Source organism: Corvus brachyrhynchos, unplaced genomic scaffold (assembly GCF_000691975.1).
Source record: "Corvus brachyrhynchos isolate BGI_N302 unplaced genomic scaffold, ASM69197v1 scaffold178, whole genome shotgun sequence".
In the NCBI taxonomy this organism is placed as follows: Eukaryota; Metazoa; Chordata; class Aves; order Passeriformes; family Corvidae; genus Corvus; species Corvus brachyrhynchos.
In genome coordinates this window covers 2,519,350-2,528,729 of record NW_008239304.1, presented here as the reverse complement: position 1 = coordinate 2,528,729, position 9,380 = coordinate 2,519,350, and the positions used below count along the sequence as shown (strand labels likewise).

At 38.9% G+C, this 9,380-nt stretch overlaps 1 long non-coding RNA gene across 2 annotated transcripts; it reads right to left on the bottom strand.

Moving 5' to 3' along the window:
- Positions 1-1,290: 1,290 nt before the first annotated feature.
- Positions 1,291-4,915, bottom strand: LOC108448272. Of its 2 annotated transcripts, XR_001864109.1 has the most exons (4): positions 4,764-4,915; positions 4,162-4,229; positions 3,924-4,056; positions 1,291-3,554 (listed from the first exon to the last, which is right to left on the bottom strand). It is a non-coding gene; the product is annotated as an uncharacterized LOC108448272 (long non-coding RNA). The 2 variants fall into 2 exon arrangements; XR_001864110.1 differs by lacking the exon at positions 3,924-4,056.
- Between the last annotated feature and the right edge of the window lie 4,465 nt (positions 4,916-9,380).

Genomic DNA, 9,380 nt, shown 5'->3' with positions numbered 1-9,380 from the left:
GTGAAGGGGAAGGAGGCAAGAAGGGAACAAGAAAGATAGAAAACGAGTGAAGAAGGGGCAAGACGGGAACGAGAAAAAAAGAGCAACGAACAAGTGAAGAAGGGGAAGAAGGGAACGATAAATAAAGAGCAACAAACGAGTGAAGGGATTGGGGGAAGAAGGGAACGAGAAAAAAAGAGCAACGAACAAGTGAAGAAGGGGGAAGAAGGGAACGAGAAAAAAAGAGCAACGAACAAGTGAAGAAGGGGGAAGAAGGGAACGAGAAAAAAAGAGCAACGAACGAATGAAGGAAAAAGGGGGAAGAAGGGAACGAGAAGATTTTGGGTGTGCTGCGCTCACCCTGGCCTGCCTTTCGCATGGTCAGTGTCCCCGGAGCTCCTGGCTTTGTGGTTTTCCAAAGCCTAACCCTGGGCCTAACCCTAACCCTAACCCTAGTTTGAGCCGGAAACTGAGCACTGGGCCCGAGAAAGAGAGAGCAAAGCAGGAGAGAAGGGGAATGGGGGAAGAAAGGAACGAGAAAGAGAAAGGAAGAAAGGAGAGAAGGGAAAAAAGACATGAAGCAAACGACAAAGAGAGAGCAACGAAGGAGTGAAGGGGAAGGAGGGAAGAAGGGAACGAGAAAGAGAGAAATGAACAAGTGAAGGGGAAAAAGGGGAAAGAAAGGAACGAGAAAGAGAGCAACGGACGAGTGAAGGAAAAAGGGGAGGAGAAAGAAGGGGGCGGGAAAGAAAGAGCAACGAATGAGTGAAGGGAAGAAGTGAAAAGAAGGGAAGGAGAAAGAAAGAGCAATGAACGAGTGAAGGGAAAAGGGGGAAGAAGGGAACGAGAAGGACAGAAATGAACGAGTGAAGGGAAAAGGGGGAAGAAGGGAACGAGAAGGATAGAAATGAACTAGTGAAGGGAAAAAGGGGAAAGAAGGGAACGAGAAAAGAAGAGCAATGAACGAGTGAAGGGATAAAGGGGGAAGAAGGGAACGAGAAAAGAAGAGCAATGAACGAGTGACTGGAAAAGGGGGAAGAAGGGAACGAACGAGTGAAGAAGGGGGAAGAAGGGAACGAGAAAGAAAGAGCAACGAACGAATGAAGGAAAAAGGGGGAAGAAGGGAATGAGAAAAAAAGAGCAACGAACGAGTGAAGGGATAAAGGGGGAAGAAGGGATTGAGAAGATTTGAGATGTGCTGCACTCACCTTGGCCTGCCTTTTGCATTGTCAAGTGTCCCTGGAGCTCCTGGCTTTGTGGTTTTCTCAGAAGGGAACGAGAAAGAAAGAGCAACGAACGAATGAAGGAAAAAGGGGGAAGAAGGGAATGAGAAAAAAAGAGCAACGAACGAGTGAAGGGATAAAGGGGGAAGAAGGGATTGAGAAGATTTGAGATGTGCTGCACTCACCTTGGCCTGCCTTTTGCATTGTCAAGTGTCCCTGGAGCTCCTGGCTTTGTGGTTTTCTCAAGCCTAACCCTAGGCGTAACCATAACACTAAGCCTAACCCTTCTTTTAGCCAGAAATCGGGCATTGGGCAGTGGCGAATTCCAAGCAGAAAGAAGAAGAGGGAGCAAGATTTGGGCTGTGCTGCACTCACCTTGGCCTGCCTTTCACATGGTCAGTGTCTCTGGAGCTCCTGGCTTTGTGGTTTTCTCAAGCCTAACCCTAGGCGTTACCCTGAATATAACCCTCGCCCCAAGGATCACACCTCATGCCTGAGAGCCTTTTCCTAGTGCTTCTTGAACTCTGTCTGTCTTGGTTCTGTGACCTCTTCTCTGGGGTTTTTCTTCCAATGCCCAGCCACTCTCAGAGAACCTTTTCCTAATATCTTAAACCTCCCCTGACACAGCTTTAGGCCATTGCCTTGGGTCCTGTCACTGGCCACCAGAGGGAAGAGATCAGTGCCTGTCCCTCCTCTTCCCCTCCTGAGGAAGCATTTTACGTGCTTAGATATTTTTCTGAAGGACTTTTGGTTTCTTATCCAGGATATTTTAAATAAAACATTTTTGTGGAATCCACTTGATATTTTTTTCTTATTTACTTCTTTCTGTTTTTACTTTTACTTTTTTCTTTACTAATTACTGTAAAGTTTCAAATGTCAGTATGTTGTTACTGTATTTTATGAATCACAAAGTCCAGGGTCTGGAAAGGAACACAAGAGATAAACTAGACAATGAGCCCTTCAAAAGGCTCTATGGAAAACTGTCCTTCAAAATCCTAGACAAAATATTTATTAAAGATATTTTATGGACTATCATAAGGATTGAACAAATTTGCTGAAAAGTCTTACTGTCTTTTTAATCATGCTAATTTTGACAATGCCTTGGCACCTTTAGCATCCCATAGAAAGCACTGAGAGAGCTAATTCTTCATTTTCTCTTCTCCATAGCTTTCTTCGTTCACACATTCATTTCCCCTGCTTTTATGACATCCTACAATTTTAGAAGCTTGTTAGAATTATGCTCTGCTTATGCAGATCTGCCTATACCCAAAATGAACATATCTAGAACTGAGCTGTTACAACTAAATAGTTAGAGCTGGCTAAAGGCACTTTATCATCCTTGTGAACTCAGCACTGCTGAGAGTTACAAAGCATTTAGCAGCCTTAATGTAGGTGTCCATCAGTTTTTCATCTGCATCAACCTTTCACTGACTTTTCCCTGAAGTAGGCTGCCAAAAACCTTTTCTTTCTGAGCAGATATATTATATAATCTACCCGTACCTCATAAAATCAGATTATGACTTAAAGCTTCCAAATGAAACTTATATAAGCAAAAATATCCTGACCAAGCAAAAGATAAAAAAAAAAAAAAGCCTGCACATACTTGAAGACACAAAAGGTGAGATAATTTTATGGGGTTTGGTGTTCTTTCTGGGTTTTTTTGTTTTTTCATTTGTTTTACATTTCCTTTGTCAACCCAAACTTAAAAGCTGCTTCAGAAGTCATAAGGGATATGAGGTCAGTTTTAACTCATCACATTTCCCTCCCAAAGACAGACTGCTGATATCATCAGTATTAGTTCTGAGGTTTTGTTCCTTTTTCAAGGTAGATGTTTTATTCTGACCTTGCTTTGTCAAGCTCTGAAGGGACAAATCTAACATGCCCCTGGGATTTTTAAATGGAAAGTCAAATCTTATTAGGTTTTCTATTTTTGAAATTCAAAGACATACATATTCATATAGCTTGTATGATCAGAGCTTAGAAATACTTTGTAAATGGGTTCCAGTTCTGTATAAACTTGAATGCACTGGCTTAGGAGTCTCTGAATTGGTACATAAGTGTTTAGCACAAAACCAACAGAGGTATGCATCTGTGTACATCTTGTTTGTAATATAAACAGCAAGAACACAAAATAAATAATATATCTACCCTACAAAGTATCTTCAAAGGCTTTTTCTGTGGTTTAGATACATGTGAAAGTGGAAGGGATCACTTACCACCACTCAGCAGGGGTCTTGGTTGCTGTTGATCAGAATGTTCATTTCTGCACAGTGAAAAGTTGTCTGAATTTTCTGCTATGAAAACCTGAGTAACAGCTTCATTTATCTGGGATAACACAACAGTGCTATGAAACTGCGAAAAGACAGAACATTCTATGATGCATTTTTCCATACCATTAATACCACAGGTGTCATTCTCCTACATATAGAGCACAGGGCATACAAGTACAGAGCACACATGGGGAAGGGTGGAACATAAATGACTTGATGGTGGCGGAGGATCCTCTAAAATAGTGAGCAAGGTTGAGATTAGACAAAGACTCCTAATAAGGAGTTAGTTGCCAGAACAAAATCTCTTGAACATAAGAGTCCTTATGAAAAGCCTTTAAGACAGGATGGAGTATCTTTCTAAAAGATGAGTTTCATTTTTATCAGCATCATGATTTGAACTTTGCAGCAGAAATTTTGCTGTATCAGTCAGAAAATATTATTATAGAATTACCTTGTGACCTTAAAACATGCAGACCTTTGGCTTCCCCCTAAAAGAGCAGAAATGGTAGCAGTATGTCTAGCTACAAAAGCTTCTTTTCGAAGAGGATGCAGGTATCAAAAAAAACCACCACCAGCCACCAGACCTATATATATGTGTGGACACAAAAGGACATGCAGCAGAAAATGTCAGGATGTGCTTTCATGCTAAATTACTTTTAATGCAAGAAAGAGAAAAAAACTAAACTCACCATTGTAAAGGAAGGAAGCAGACAGGGAGCCTATGGAAAATATTGAAGATTATTCTAAAGTCCATGAACTAGAAGGAAAAAATGATTGTTAGTTTGTGTTTGAAATTCTTTACTTCAAAGGCACATTGATATTCCTATGGGAGTTTTAGAGAATACCTCACAGGCCAGAACGAATCCCAAAATTCAGAGTACCTTGTGAAGACATTTCATTTTGATAATGTGTGTAATTTGCTTCTAACCCATTCTTTATAATACTCATTTCCTGGCTTTTAATGAGTACTAGTTTAACTGACATCTTTTTTTTTTCTGTCTGAAATTTATATGCATGAAAATATATATGATATTATTGTGGAACAGTGGAATAGATGAATGTTCTCTATATTTTTCTTCTTATAGCCTTCTTAACCCAGAATAACTGCTTTGTTTTACCAGTCCCATTAAACACAAATTTCTGCTTTTGGTTTGAAAGCTATTGACTTAACTAATTCTCTATTGCTAATAGAATCTTCTTAATAGCAACACAAAAACATGAATAAATTGCCAACAAATGGAAATCTTCTTTTCATGGCAGATGAAACTGTCTTTACTCTTCTTAAGCTCACCCGGTTTCCATCCAAGGCAGCTGAGCAGTGGATGCTAAGTCAGGACCAATGACCCAAAGTGCTGAGGGGAGAGGATCAAGGGTTGATTTGAACACATGATGTGGGCAATTGCAGATCAGCCTCTAAAGCACTTGTGATTGAACTGCCAGGTGCTCCTGAAATTAAGGTAATACTGTTAGCCACTAATGTAATTAGAGCCAGTGGCAACAGAAAGAAAGGTCTGAGAAAACAAAAGCTATTGCTAGCACGTAAGAGCAAGAGAAACAGAGAGATCTCCTCTGAAATTATGGTGACATTGAGGGTAACTATGTGTTTCAGCAAACATACAAAATGAGGTAGCACATTACAGGAGAGTTCACTGTGGTCTCAGTAAGAACTTTTCTGTAATTAACAAAATAAATTACAGTAAGTCAACCTCCAAGCAGATTTGTCTTGATAAGCAAAGTCTTTCAACTTCCTGCATTTAAAAAAACTGGCCAAAGTTCTGTTAAGTTTCATTTAGTGACACTTTAATTCAAACAAGTTCTTTGAAGAATTTTCATCTTGTTTTGATACATATTTGAAGTATTTCATCAAAAAACTCTCTGGGAGCTCATGTCATGTTAACTGCAAATTAAAAGAAGTTACTTGACAGTGTCAAATCAGACCATTTTATTAAATTTTCTCTTAAACACTAGGGAAACAAAGGGAACTGACTAAAGCCAAAATCTAATCCTTAAAGGGCTTGTAATTAAAATTGCCCCGATATGTTTAATTTCCAGTGTTCCCCAATTTATTTATTGTGTGCAGTCCTTTTTCCTATGTGCTCTGTTACACATATGGGAACACACAAAATTTGAAGCTGTATCTGTTATTCTGTATATATTAACAGTATTTTTCTGATTTTCTGTTTTAGGATTTGTTACAGTGTTCATCACTGTTGAACTGCAGTGATGGATACCTCTCTAATCAAGTGAGGCAGTGAAACCTTAAGAAGTGATTCATCTTACTTATGTTACTCATCTTGTCATGTGTACTGTGGCAGTGTTAGCTATCCTGAACACATCCAGGACTGAAATCTAGCCAACTGAGTTGCCTAAAATTAAAAGTCCTATGATGTTTTACTTTCATAACTTGCTCATCTGAATTCTGCACACACTATAATGCCCTGTTTCGCTCTGCTCAGCTCATCAGCTGATCAATCAGCTAATTGGTAAAAGCAGGTCAAAACCAACACCATTAAAGAGGCAATGAGACCTGCTGACCCCTGTAACAGCCAGGAATCCTTGAACACTTCTTTGGGACTCAAATTTAGCGAAGAAGTAACAGTACATGAGCAGTTGACACTATTGTAGGTCATGTATTCAGCTGGACTGAGCTGCACAAATGTAAAAAATAGGAAAACATAAGAACTTCCCACCTAGCTCCACATTTCTCGGCCCATGGACAAGAGAAACAACATGACACAATTTCATATGCTTTCTATTTGTCTGTCTTTACAGCAGAACAAACTTGGAGAATGTTACTGAGGATTCAACATTTCTGTGAGCACCTTCCTCAGCCTGCAGGCTTTGTGGCTGGTCTTTACTGGCATTCTCTGCTGCAGAGACTTAGAGATGTTAATAAAAATTTTGTCTGATCTCAAAGAGTATCTGGAGTTCAGTAAATTCCCCAATCCCCACTTCCCATGTAGGCCTAAAGCAAAGCAAAGCACACCTTCCTCAGAAAGTTATGTTACTTGAAGTGTGAGGGAGAATTATCAGAGAGCCCTGTAAGCTTCAGGCACCAACAGGTGTATATATAAAAGATTGAACAGAAGTTTTAAATACCTTTCAGTTTGACTAAATTAGTTAAACTAAATACCTTTTAGTTTACCAGCACACTCTTCCTGGTAATTGCATTTTGTTATCTTCTTCTCCAACAGCTATTTCTTCCAGGAAAAAAAAGTAGCCCCTCAGGAGCTGTGCCTGCTCTCATCTTGTCTAACTCCATGCCTATTCTTTGCCTCCAATCCCACAATACTTCCAGTTTCTTAGAGACCATAGAAAGCGGTGCTACAAACAGGCAGGCATCCCAGCAGTGAAAATAAGCTGTAATCAGAGCATCTTTGACAGCAAGAAAATGACAGAGTGGAGTTAGCACACACTCACAGAAAACTCTGCAAATTTGTATCTCAGGAAAAATGAAAAGTGATCCTGTGCCCTTTTCAATGTGGTGATCATGTCAGAAACTCCTGGGATATCAAACTTCCTTAGAGAAATATAGCTTTCAAGGTCTGGTGTGTGTGGGGCATCCATTATTGCTACTAAGCCAGGTACCCCACTTATTCAAATGTGACTGCCAAGTGTCTGTGATACCTGATATAGTTAAGACACAAAGAATGGAAACTTTTTATACAAAGGATTCAGATCCAATAAAAGTATTACATCTCTCACACTTCTCATATACTATTCCTATTAAACTAGATGTGTTTTTTACATTTGGGGAGTGTTACGAGATCTCATGGATATCAGAAGAATGCTTGTCCTATATTAGTTCTGTTTCCTTATTAGTAATTTTTAATTTAGCGGCCAATTTTCTGCAAATGCTATAGAATATTTAACACTGAGCCTGCAAATTTTCCTATTAAAACATAAAGAGAACTCTTCTCTTAAAATTTGAAAATGTGGAAATATTGTCACTCACTTCAATTTCCTTTGGAATAAATTTATGGTAAATCAAAATGGGATAATAAAGTTACACTCTGTAAATCTGTTAAGATAATTTACAAAACTATTTCCAAACATGGTTGGTTTTTCTCCCTGATACAATGTAGCACAGCTTTCATCTAGGAAGCACTCATATTCTGCAAAAATATCAAAGTTGCAAATCTCAGATTTTTCCTTTCCCCGTCTTTTTTTTGTAAAGACATTTTAGTACTGCCTTTCTTGTCTTTGTTTTAAAACTTAGCATAGGTAACTAGCTTATGAATTCAGTCTTCTGTTTATTATGGATTAGTTAACCTTTTAGCTTATTAACACACCTTGTTCATACCAGCAGATACTGTCTGGAAATGAAGAAATCACTAAAAATAAAGTAAAGCTCTCAAGTTCATCTCCTGCTAAAAGACAGGAGTGTCTTTCCCCATCATATAAACGGAACAAAAATATTGCAAATACAATGACATATATCTTAAATAGTCACATTGAAAATGCTGTTCCTCTTGCAAAATTAATTTTTTAAGCAATTGAATGTATTATTTTTAGTGTCTCACAATCTACTCATCTAATTGATCCAACCGATGATGATCACAGCCCATCTGCTTCCTTCAAACTCCCTTTCAAGGGTATCAGCACACTTCAGCTGTACTATGCCACAGTTACTAAGGCAACCAGTGTGTGAAGCAGGCAGGAGCTGTGCTTATTCGATTAAAATATTCTCCTGCCAGAAAAACCCTACAAAATGATGTATATCAAAAGCTACACTTTTGCATGAAAGAAATATACGTGAAAGGACTTTGGAAGAGGGGGAAATACATGTTCTATTTTTATTTCTTTCTTTTCTTTCTTTTCGAAAATACTTTCATGTTTGTGGAATAAGGTAATAGAGGTTTCATATGACACAAGATAAATAGGAAGTAGTTGGGGCAAGTTATGAAGATATCCAAGTCTGCAGTAGATACAGAAGTTGCTTCCTCAAAGTACCTGCTATGCACAGTCTGAAGCAACAACACGGATTTATGTTCATAGGTAAAGTTTCTCACATGCTCACTGGGTGATGCCAGCTTGGACTGCCCTGTAACTGTCAGGCTACCCCATACCGTGTGACCTAAGAGTCCTTTCCCAAATACCAGGTCTGGATGATTTTAAGCCTGGGTGGGGAAAGAAAAGCCCTATCCCCTTCCTCAGGCTCATTTTTTTTCTCAGAAACGCATGACAGGTACTATTTATCTAAATATTTCACCATTTTTCTTATACTAAATTTATTCAGAAGTTATATTCTTCTGAGGAGACAAAAATTACAAGGTTTTTTAAAGGCTTGAGAGGGTACCAGAGAGAATCAGAAGATTTGCCAAACACAAAACCAATTCTATGTCTTTCAGCAATATTAACAAAACATTCTGCCCCAAACTCTAATTCATTTCAACATAACAAATATAAAACCTCTCCCTCTCTTACTGCTTTCACCAAATGCAAAACCAGTTAGAATTCTGTGGAGGAATACAGCCTCTGGGGGTATTGGAGGTGAATAATATGTTTTGATGAATTAGCTGAAATATTAACGTAGCAGAAATAATCACATTGCATGCTGAAGGCTGAGACACTAATTGTGTCTTGCATCTTTATACACAACTGACACTATTTAAAAAGGCAAATAGCACACAGCTTTTGAGGAGGCAAAAACCCTTACCGGGAAAATAGGAAACCACTTCCAGTTTGAACGGGGCTGCCAGGAAAGCTCACCTTAGGAATGGTCCCCCCTAAAGGGAAATGTTAGCAGTTTTGTTCAGAGCTAGACAGAAATTTTGCTGTGAAACAAAGTGCATCAGAAGTGGTAGATTATTGAGCTCCAAATTATTAGTTTGATCGGCTGTGTTTCTTCATCTGTGTCCCACTTGAAAGATTTATTATGCTTCGAGCACTGAGGAGAGGATTTGCT